The following is a 12199-nucleotide window of genomic DNA, read 5'->3' as shown; positions in this document are numbered from 1 at the left end:
TTTGTCTCCAGACTGAACAATCCCAAGTCTCTCAGCCTTTCTTCATAGGAGAGGTGTTCCTGTCCTCCAATCAGTTTCATTGCTCTCTTCTGGATTGTCTTTAAAAGGTCCATGTCTTTCTTGTACTGGGTACCCCAGTACAAGAGAAAAGTCTTCTTTTAATAAACAGTACTCCTTGGAATATGTTGTATATAACTAACCCTGAAAGCTCTTCTTATTGCTCTCATAACCAATCACCAAAAATGGTGATTTTTAAATCATTAATGAACTTTCTCCTTGAGGCAGTATCTGACCCACAAGTATGTAAAGGATGAGAAATGGCTTTCTGAAGCCATTGAAGAAATGCTGATTTATATAACTTTCATTTAATTTGTCTTGATTTATATTAATTTTTTAAATAAACATTTTACATATTATGTTTAGTGTAAAGGACTGATTACATAGATATTCTTTCTCTAACCTGTCTGGCAAAATCAGTGTACTTGGTGACACTGGTTTTACTGAGGCTTATTTCACAAAAGACATCCAACATCATGTAAATAACCAAGACCTGACATGACAGCTTTGTCAGTCTTCTGCTTATTTAACTCTTTCCATTTAATTTGATTATTTCAATTAAGGTTGTCCAGTCTTTGTTTTGTTCTTCAGAAGAAAAATAAACAAAAAACCCCAAACAAACAAACAAAAATTCAAAGAACTACACTCACCTTATTTGTAAATCCACAAATGAAGCAGGTTTCTTAGAGTTATATGAAGCACCCCACTCTTCATTTGCCCTCCTATCACATCTAGTAGATTTGAAAACGTGAATTCTTGTTTTAATGATCCCAAGTCATATAGAGAAAAATTTGTTTGCAATTCCATTTCTTTATTTCCTTTATGTAGGTTTTTTTTTCTTTTAACTTACAACTTCCTTATCAGGGAGTGTAGTGATAAGATGAGGGATAATGGTTTTAAATTGAAAGATTTAGATTAGATATAAGGAAGAAATTTTGTACTGTGAGGGTGGTGAGACACTGGAAGAGGTTGCCCAGAGAAGTTGTGGATGTCCCCACCCTGGCAGTGTTCAAGGCCAGGTTGGACGGGTCTTTGAGCAACCTGGTCTAGTGGAAGGTGTCCCTGCCTATGGCAGAGGGATTGGAACTAGATGATCTTTAAGGTCCCTTCCAACCCAAATCATTCTATGATTCTATGACTAGAAACTACCACAAACAAATTAAACAAAGCAATAACTTTTGAAACAGATAACAAAAGAACAGTTTCCCTTGCAGATGTCAGATGTTTTAATACATAATATTAATAAAAATTCGTATTAAATACAGAGGTTTCTGTTCTCTTAAAGTGATTTTCTTTAAATTTCACTTACCTTTTAACCTTGCCAAATCTATCAGTTTTCTGAAGGGCTTGACAGTAAGTGTCAATGTCACACAATGAAATCCAAGCTACAGCTGCTTCACTAAAAAGAGTCTGCAGAGAAAAAAGAAATCCATGTAAATCCGAATACTTTCCTTTCTCTCTCTCTCTTTTTACCCAGTGGTTCACTTTATATAATCATTTTATTGTGTATAAATTAGCTAAACTTGGTCAGGTTAACATTCTCTTTCTTGGTGCTAACATGGGTTGATTCACATGCTGTGAATGAGTAATTCATGAGAAGCAAAACTTTTCAGAGAGTAAATGGATATTCTGGGGGCAGAACTACAGAATTTTACATTCCTTACTTGTGGTGACTGTTCTGGGAGAATTCATACACATACCTCTCATTGTTTCAGTGGAGCAGTGACATTTCCATATGTATATAAAGATTAAAGCTGTAAAAGTGCAAGACAAAATTGAATGATCCTTTTTTCAAACTAGAATAAAACAGAGCCATGGCTGTATATTATTTTCTGTTTCTCATTTATGTGATGAAGTGTTTTAGTGGTCTAGCTGACAAACACCTGCCCACAGTCCATTTAGAATGATAAGAGAATGATAGAATTATCATTCTGAATTGTGAATGGTTTGGGTTGGAAGAGACTTTTAAGGATCATCTAGTTCTTTCTGGGTAAATTGTTCTTTTTAGCTGGTTTCAAAAAATAGAAATTAAATTTGAGGTGTTGTTTGGGGAGAAAAATACTTCTGCTCTATAGCAGAGAAGGACTCAGATATTTAAGAATCACAGAAAGTTATTAACTAAGCTGCTCTTAGTTGCTTCTCATCTATTAGTAGTTGCCTTTCCACTATAACATGGTGCCTGAAGTTAAACATGTCATGCAAGCATACCATGCACACTGTCATACAGAACCCATGAAGCACCTCCCTCTTCCCTTTAATAGATGTTTTCTAAACTGCAGAGTTTGAAAACTGTCTTGATTGAAAAATGAGGGCATAATGCATAAAGATTCAACTTTCTGTGAGATGACAGGCCATTCAGGCAGAACTATGTTTATTTTCTATCAGTGCAAATCAAGCAAGAATGTTTAGTTGAAATATTACAGCTCAGACTGCTACCCCCAGCGATAGGATACATCTAATTTTCATTTTCCTTTTGGGAACTATTTATGCTGACAAACTTATGTTTTTAGCAGATAGAAAAATGTACTTCCAAATGTATATCAAAACTATTTTTTTAAATAGAGTTTTAGAGGAAATGCCTCTTTACATTAGACCTAGAAATATTTTTTTTGAGCCTAAAATTTACCAGTCAAAAAATAAAACAAAATCCAGTGAGGGAAATGTTATAACAAAATTTAATGAATTTTCTAGTACTACAGTCTCTCTATCCTATTCTCTGAGACAGAGTGCTCTAGACTGACATTTTAAGTCTAGATTAAGATTTTTGTAGTACATAAGAAGAGACACTTTTAAACAAGTGGCTCAAAGCTTGTAAAAGACAATTATGAGTAATGTATAAATCTAGAGTGATTCAGGTACTTCAAATTTGGATTTCTCACAGGTTCTCATAGGAAGCAAGAGAAAGAATTTTGGGGGACAACTTGAACTCCTCCAAGTTCTTATCCCATTTTGGGGCTAACAATTTATAGACTGCACACAATAGACAGAAGCATTCACAGAAATCTCACTATACATTTAATAAAACAACCTAAACAGTATGTTAAATTTCAGTAGTTCTGTTATGTCTCCTGCTCAGTCTGCATATATGATATTCTGTCTCACAGAAGAGATATAGCGAACACTCCTGAATACAATGATAAATTAGCAAGAACCATTATTGTCTAGGTATGCCTGTGCTTGGCCCTTTCTTATGCTCTTCTTCAGATTGTGGGGAATATAAAATTACTTACCTAATTTAGGAACAAATTCCTACAAAAAAGGACAAAATAACTGATTCTGAAGATGTGTATCAAAGGCAAACTTTTATTACTGCAACACAGTAACAGGTTGTGTGCATAATTCAGCTGTTTCCTGTTCAAACATGCATAAAATCCATAAGACACTGTCTCTGCTGTAGTTTTCTGGACTTGGGTAGGTGCCTTTAAGAGACAAAGAACTTCAGGCTTTTGTTTCTTCTGTGACAAGTGTTACATAAGGTGCTCCTCCTGACCTTCTTAGTTAATGTTCTTTTGAATAGCACCTTACTCTTAGTATCTCACAGAGCAGATCAGATTTGTCCAGCATTCACTCACTGGTTAGGTGTTGAGCATCACTTTCCCTGCAGAAAATAGTCTTGGAACAAATAGACATAGGTTCATGTGACAGTATCAGATAATATAATTCTCTAAAGGTTTCTTGCCAAAGTATACAGCACAGATGAAGATCACCAGGTAATATGATAAACACAATGTTTTATTAGCAAACAAATTTTTTGTTTTGTTTTGTTTTGTTTTTAATACAGGTACTGGTCAAAGTGAAAACAAACAAAACCAGTATGGGAGTATCTTTCAAAAGAACCTATACATGTACCAGTACTAATTCAAGTTAATCCATAAGAGAAAGATTTTCCCTCTCAAGTAATAGGTTTTACTTAAATTCAATATTTATGACTGAAATAAATTACAGAATCACACAGAATCGTCTAGGTTAGAAAAGACCTTGAAGATCATCCAGTCCAAACATTAACCTAACACTGACCGCTCACAACTACACATATCCCTAAGTGTTATGTCGATTCTACTCTTAAACACCTCCAGGGATGGGGACTCCACCATCTCCCTGGGCAGCCCATTTCAACACCTAACAACCCGTTCTGTAAATAAATGCTTCCTAATATCTAGTCTAAACTTTCCCTGGCGCAACTTGAGGCCATTACCCCTTGTCCTATCACTTATTACTTGGTTAAAGAGACTCATCCCAAGTTCACTGAAACCTCCTTTGAGGTAGTTGTAGAGGGCGATGAGGTCTCCCCTCAGCCTCCTCTTCTCCAGACTAAACACCCCCAGTTCCCTCAGCCGCTCCTCATACGACCTGTGCTCCAGACCCTTCACCAGCTTCATTGCCCTTCTCTGGACACGCTCGAGGAATTCAATGTCCTTTTTGTAGTGAGGGGCCCAAAACTGAACACAGTCATTGAGGTGCGGCCTCACCAGTGCCAAGTACAGGGGCAAAATCACTTCCCTGTCCCTGCTTGCCACGCTATTTCTGATACAAGCCAGGATACCATTGGCCTTCTTGGCCACCTGGACACACTGCTGGCTCATGTTCAGCCTGCTGTCAATCAGCACTCCCAGGTCCCTCTCTGATTGGCAGCTCTCCAGCCACTCCTCCCCAAGCCTGTAGCGCTGCTGGGGGTTGTTGTGGCCAAAGTGCAGCACCCGGCATTTGGCCTTATTGAAACTCATGCAGTTGGCCTTAGCCCATCACTCCAACCTATCCAGATCTCTCTGCAGAGCCTCCCTACCCTCGAGCAGATCAACACTCCCACCCAACTTGGTGTCATCTGCAAACTTACTGAGGGTGCACTCGATCCCCTTGTCTAGATCATCAATAAAGATGTTAAACAGGAGTGGCCCCAAAACCAAGCTCTGGGGGACACCACTCGTGACTGGCCGCCAACCGGATTTAACTCTGTTCACCACAACTCTTTGGGCCCGGCCATCCAGCCAGTTTTTTACCCAGCAATGCATGTGCCCATCCAAGCCACGAGCAGCCAGTTTTGCCAGGAGAATGCTATGGGAAACGGTGTCAAAGGCCTTACTAAAGTCAAGGTAGACAACATCCACAGCCTTTCCCTCATCCAATAAGCAGGTCACCCTGTCGTAGAAGGAGATCATATTTGTCAAGCAGGACCTGACTTTCATAAACCCATGCTGACTAGGCCTGCCCCCCTGGTTGTCCATTATATGACTTTTAATGGCACTCAAGATGACCTGCTCCATGGTCTTCCCTGGCACCGAGGTCAGACTGACAGGTCTATAGTTTCCTGGATCCTCCTTTCTGCCTCTCTTGTAGATGGGTGTCATATTTGCCACCCTCTAGTCCAGTGGGACCTCCCCAGTTAGCCATGACTTCAGGTAAATCATGGAAAGCGGCTTGGCGAGCACATCTGCCAAGTCTTTCAGCACCCTTGGGTGTAACCCATCCAGTCCCACAGACTTGTGTGCAACCAAGTGGTGTAGCAGGTCTCTGACTACCTCGTCTTCAGCTGTGCTGACCTCATTCTGCTTCCCCTCCCCATCTCCCAGGTCATAAGGCTGGGTGTCCAGGGAACAGCCAGTTCCACTGCTAAAGACTGTGGCAAAGTAGGCGTTGAGCACCTCAGCCTTTTCCTCATCCTTTGTTACCATGTTTCCCTCTGCATCCAATAAAGGAGGGAGATTTTCCCTAATCCTCCTTTTGCTGTTAACGAATTTATAGAAACATTTTTTATTATCTTTAACAGCTGGAGCCAAGTTAAACTCTAGCTGTGCTTTGGCTCTCCTAATGTTCTCCCTGCATAACTTCACTACATTTTTATAGTCTTCAGGAGTGACCTGCCCCCTCTTCCAAAGGTCATAGATTCTCCTTTTGTTCTTGAGGTCCAGCCAAAGGTCTCTGTTTAGCCAGGCCAGTCTCCTTCCCTGCCTACTTGTTTTTTGGCATGTGCAAACAGCCTGCTCCTTTGCCTTTAAGACTTCTCTCTTGAAGTATGTCCAGCCTTCCTGGACTCCCATATCCTTCAAGGCAGCCTCCCAAGGGATTTTGTGAATCAGTCTTTTGAACAGGTCAAAGTTAGCCCTCCGGAAGTCTAAGGTGGTAGTTTTATTAACCCCTCTCTTTGTTTCTCCAAGGATCGAAAATTCATCTCATGATCACTGCACCCTAGATGGCCTCCAGCCTTTACTTCCTCCACAAGCTCTTCCCTGTTCACAAGAAGCAGGTCCAGGAGGGCACCTTCCCTGGTCAGCTCACTGACCAGCTGTGTGAGAAAGTTATCCTCCACACATTTCAGGAATGTCCTGGATTGCTCCCTATGCTGTTCTGTGATGCCAGCAGATACCCAGGAGGTTAAAGTCCCCCACAAGAACAACGGCAAGTGACCGTGAGATTTCTCCCAACTGTTTATAGAAAGCTTCATCCACCTCACTGCTTTGGTTGGGAGGTCTATAGCAGACTCCCACAGCAAGATCTGCTTTATTGGTCCTTAACCTAATCCAAATACTCTCAACCCCGTCATCACTATACTTGATTTCTGAGCTCTCATAACATTCTCTAACATACAGGGCCACTCCACCGCCTCTCCTTCCCTCTCTGTCCCTCCTGAAGAGCTTGTAGGCATCGATTGCAGCACTCCAGGCATGTGAGGCATCCCACCACTTTTCTGTGATAGATACTATGTCATAGTTCTCGTGCTGCATCATAGCTTCAAGCTCCCCCTGTTTGTTGCTCATACTGCGTGCATTGGTATAAACACACTTGAGATGAGCTAATGAACCCAACACCTTTTTGTGAGTGTGGGCCCCATTTTCTGCCAGACCCTTCTCAGGTGCTTCCATGATTTCTAAACATCTATCCCTTCTCTCAAATGAAATGGCAGAGGGAGAGCCCTCACTAGTTCACCATCCTTCAAGCCTTGGCATGCTTTCCTTGAGCTTATTCCTAACAGGCCCAGTTATCTCCCCGTCCCCCCTCATATCTAGTTTAAAGCCCTGTCAATAAGCCCTGCTAACTCCTGCCCCAGAATCCTTTTCCCCCTCTGGGGCAGCTGCATCCCACCTGTCTCATTTGTCGCCAGCAGACCAGGTGCCTTATAAACTTCGCCATGATTAAAGAACCCAAAATCCGACGGTGGCACCAGTCTCTGAGCCACATGTTAATCAGATGTGTTTTCCACCCTCTTTCAGTGTTTTTCCCTTCCACTTGAGGGATTGATGAAAACACCACCTGAGCTCCCGAGCCTTTAATTAGCCACCCCCATGTCTTGAAGTCCTTTTTGAGTGACTTTAGACTTCTCTCTACCACCTCATCGTTACCTGCCTGGATAACCAACAAAAGGTAGTAATCAGAGGGCTGCACCAGAGCAGTGACCTTCCTTTTAATATCTCTAACCTGAGCCCCAGGGAGGCAGTGGACTTCTCTATGGTATGGGTCTGGTCAACACATGGGCCCCTCCATACCCCTCAGAACAGAGTTGCCTACTACAATTACCCTCCTTTCCTTCTTACTTGAAGAAGTCGCAAGTTGTGGGGCTGAGGGACAAGTTGTGGATGACTCACCAGATGGGTCCTCGTTTCCATCTTCATTTGGTTGGCCATCTTGTTCCAAAGCCTCATACCTGTTGTACAATGGCAACTGGGAAGGTGAGGGGGTCGAGAAGGTTTTCGCTTGCCTTTCTGAGGAAGGACCTGACTCCATTCCCCCCTGCCCCCACATGCCCTCCTTCTGCCTGGTGACAGGAGAGGAGGGAGTCATGTATTTCTTGTAGAGCTTCTACCTGCTGCCTTTGTCTCAGAATGTGGCTCCACCAGTCAATCTCGTTTTCACACTCTTTGATCATTCTCAACCTTTCTACCTCCCCCCTCAGTTCAACCACCTGCCTGAGCAGATCGTTTGCTTGATCACACTGCACGCAAACGTAAAACTATGATTCTTCTCTGGCTGAAGTTGCATTTAAATCAGAACTCTCTATGTTCTTAAAAATATCTCTCTCTCTGCATGCATGTCTGTATAAAAAAATAACATGCCAGCTCAGGTAAACTGTCTATGTGTCACTTAATTTCTCAAACTTTGAGGAAAATAAACTCCATATAATTTGACTTAGAGTATGAATCTCCCAGTGAAAGAATTTAAACTTTTTTTTTTTGAGACAAGTAGGAAAACAAATGCATTAGAAAATCAAGTTATACACAATATTTATTATATATGAAAAAAAAAAGGCACACAGTAATATCTTGAAGCAACTCAAAAATTATAATTGATAGACAAACTAAAAAACACTGAAAACCACATTAAGGCTTTCTGTGTAGTTGGATATTTTGAGGGAAAGATTATTACATATAAAGTCAGAGATTATGTTGAAGAAAAGTCTTTGAAAACCTTAGACTAACTCTATCTACTGGCTGTAAATATTTTTAGGAGACTCAAGAAAGAAATAATTTGGAATGAAAAAAATCATATGCATGAAGTACAGCCTGTGATTGACTAACATTACGAAAGTTTCCTTTCTATAGAAGAATTGGTAGAGTATATGAAGTAAAAGTGAAAAAGTAGAGTTTATGGAAATGGGTTTATTCTAACTATAGAGACACGTATAAGTTTAGGGAAATACATGATACAGCATCTTACTACTCTGTGTAGTCTTGCAAGAGATCTACTATACCTGCAACTTAACCAGCACTGCAGAGACAATAACTTTAATATTAATGTTCTTTGTTTAGTAACATCTATCTTTCAGTCATATTTAAAAAAACCCAAGTTATCCAATACTGAATGATCATCTAAGAATAGGATATTTGATACTCAAATGGTATTTGGAACTGAACAAGAAAATCAAAGAAGAAAACAGGAATTGTTCATAGTAATGTGCACACATTACAATAGGTATTTTTGTTGCTGTCACTGAACTGCTGTTCATCTGGAGACCACTATGCATGATTGCCAGCCACCTGGTTCAGAAATATACAGGCATATGGCACAATTATTAATACTGACCCACAGATATTGCAGTAAACCTATTCCAAGTTTGAAAAAACATTTGATAAATATTCATTTAAAAAATGTAAACAAATGTGTTCTATTATAAATTCTATTCTATAAACACACATGTTTTCAGTTCCAAACCAAAACCTCCTGAATGCCAGGACTTCACAATTGTTTTGGGAGTTAAGCATATTATATCTATTACTTTCAGTGATATCTGATAAAATTAAATGGAAAGGAGAGCAGTAAAATAAAAATATAATATCATGTTGACCAGCATTCAAATATTAAATGTGACTAAGCTCTGAATTATCATAGCCATTTTGCAAACATGGATATAACTCTCAACATGGTCTTAAAGAACAAACCCAAATTAACGAATGTATTAGAAACAAAATGGTAGAGACTGAGACCACACTGATCAGAAAAGAAAAAGCCCAGATCTAAATGGCAGTTTAAAAAAAAAAAAACCAAACACATTACATATTTTTAAAGCAATTAACTGAAAAGAAAAAAAAATCCCAAGATATCCTTACATCATTAAACACTTATTTCCTATTATGGCACCCTCCTTCTACACTTCTAACGTGTAGTGCCCCTATTACCAAACTGGGTCTTGCAGCTGTGTGTCAAGTATTTTAACACTCAGCTGTCTCTTATACTTATTCCATTCACAAATCTTATTCCACATTTTTCATTCAGTGTATGAGTCAGTCTTTTACAGATGACAGTTTCCCAAAAAATTTTATTGGAAATGCTTGTGATCTCTGAAAAGTCAGAATTAATCTTTTAAGACTACAAATGAACATTATGCGATACATCTCCAGCTAAGGTAATCAAAATCACCCAAGATGAGTTTTCACAGTAGTAGAGTGTCTGTAGCATCCACAGAAAGGAAAATATTTATGATATGTATGTTTCCAGTACCACTAATCGTACATTAAATGAAATTTCTCCAAAGAATTCACTGTGAAAATAAAAGCAACTTTCGAAATCAAAATGCTACAAAAAATGCAGGTGTTGTTTTCTTGTGGAAAGTTTTATAACTTATTTTTGAATAATTATTAACACCATGTTGCAATCAAACCTATTTGCTGTTCAAAAAAATTGTTATAATTAAAAGTCTTTATAGTGTCCTGATCTCATAACTTTCTTTTACCTTAGAATACAATTAGAAACCTTAAAAAACTGAGCTCTAAGATGTTTTAAAGTGAATGAATTATGCTTTAGTGGAGTATATATAATTATCTAGATACACAAGCCCAATTAGTTTACAGTTTATCTATTCTGCTCTTAAACAATATTTATATTATGTTTCTACTTGATTTTGATTTCTGTACTAGAAGAAGTAAAATCTGCTTTGATTCCTTCAGTCCTATAGACAAGAACATTATAAAAGAAAAAAACTCTCTTTTTTACATATTTCTTCACATCAGTTTTGAAATCAAACTATACCATTAGCAAAAGATTCTAATGTATATTCTTGTTCCAAGGGTTAGGGAAAAAGAATACTTGTGATGTGAAACATACCTGACAATTAGTTTAAACAAGCAGTTCTCCTTGTTGACCTACCAACAACCTTAGTTGCAAGAATACATGGAAGGTTATAATGTCAGAGGTGGACTCTTTCATTCTCTAATGAGTCAGAGAAACTGAAACTTGCATTCTTCTCAGAGTCAGAGAAATTGAAAAACCCTGTTAAAAATGTTACTGTCAATGAACTTCTTCAGGAAAACAAAGCCAAAGAAGAACGAAACTGACTAGGTGATGAACTGTATCTAGGGGCCAAATCATGGAAAAGATATGTTTTTAGCCCTCCAGTTGTTAACCTGTGTGTTAAATGTACTAAAGAGAAGAAGATAAGGTGAGAGCTATGGACAAACAAACCTAGAAACTACTGAAATAGATTATTATATGTACATGCTATATGTAATCATATTAAGTTATTAACTACCAGCAGTTCCTGTTACTGGAAAGGAAAACTTAGTTTTTACAAATAGTTTTCAGTTGTGCTTTAATAATGTAGTCAAACTAGTCTAAGAAAATTATAGACAAAACTACGCATCAAAGGGGAAAAAAATGTGTACATGTGATTGGTCTAGCCAGGGCAGATAAAACACCAGTAAAGATTATGATCCATCTGTAGGTTTTAAGATATTTCTTTTTAATTACTTGATTTTTGTCCAAATTAAAGGAAGCATTATTTTCCTCTCAAACTTCCCATGATAACAGTAACCTAGCACTTTCCAGTTACTTTCATCTAGATCCACCAAAAACAACAGGTCTTCCAGGTTTAAATTATAGCGCTTCAGCAGGAAGCACTGGAAGGATTATCATTCTTCCTGCTATATAGATTGGTGCCAGCCCAAGTTGCAAAAGAAAACATACCAAGCAGTAATGTATGACCACCTGATGGGAGGGTGTAAAGAAAAGAGAGGCAGACTCTCCTCAGTGGCATGCAGTGGCAGGAGAAGAAGCATTACACACAAATTGAAATACAGGAAATTTCATTTAAGTGTGAGAAGAAAGTTAACTGTGAGAGTGGTCAAATACTTTTAATGTCCCAATCCAATGTCGGGGGAGGTTTCGATATGATCCCAAGAGCAAGATTAAGACACAAATGAGGTCAAATATCATACACCCGAAACAGCTTTTATTATTAAAAGTGAAGACTGGTAGTGATAGGACAGCATGGAAGGAAAAGACAGAAATCAAACAAGCATCCGGAATAGAGTCACAAGAATAGTCACCACCATGGATCTAGCAGCGTCCTGTTGGTCCTCAGTCTTCAGTTCTTTGGTGGTGGGTGCACATGGATCTAGAAATGATGGTGGATGCACCTGGATCTAGCCTTCAGTGGTGGGTGCACACTCTTGGGATCATATTGAAACCTCCCCCGACATTGGAGAAGGACATTAAATTGGCGTCATGGACAGGATTCCTAGAGACGAGAGTGTCGTGTGGCCTCGCTGTGTTAAGTGAGACCTCTCAGGAACGTAAGGGGGGGCGAGCTTGTGCTGTGGTTGAAACTTACGTGTGGCCTTCCTGAGACGAACGCTTCCCTGCTTTATACATGGGCAGGGTTTTCGGGTAACAGAAAGCTTCTAATTAAGGTGTCACCTCCTGGGAGTGAAAAGGGGGG

General features: G+C 39.3%; 1 protein-coding gene across 1 annotated transcript in view; it reads right to left on the bottom strand.

The window, feature by feature from the left end:
- Positions 1 to 12199, bottom strand: part of MGAT4C (MGAT4 family member C) — a 495362-nt gene that overhangs the window by 371861 nt on the left and 111302 nt on the right. The window contains exon 3 of the mRNA XM_074825419.1: positions 1367 to 1467. The gene's annotated coding sequence lies outside the window, so the exon portion shown is untranslated. The remainder of the gene's footprint in view (positions 1 to 1366; positions 1468 to 12199) is intronic.

The sequence above is a fragment of the Strix aluco genome, chromosome 5, assembly GCF_031877795.1.
Source record: "Strix aluco isolate bStrAlu1 chromosome 5, bStrAlu1.hap1, whole genome shotgun sequence".
Lineage (NCBI taxonomy): Eukaryota > Metazoa > Chordata > Aves > Strigiformes > Strigidae > Strix > Strix aluco.
Note: the sequence above shows the minus strand (reverse complement) of the source record. Positions and strands in the feature narration are given on the sequence as shown.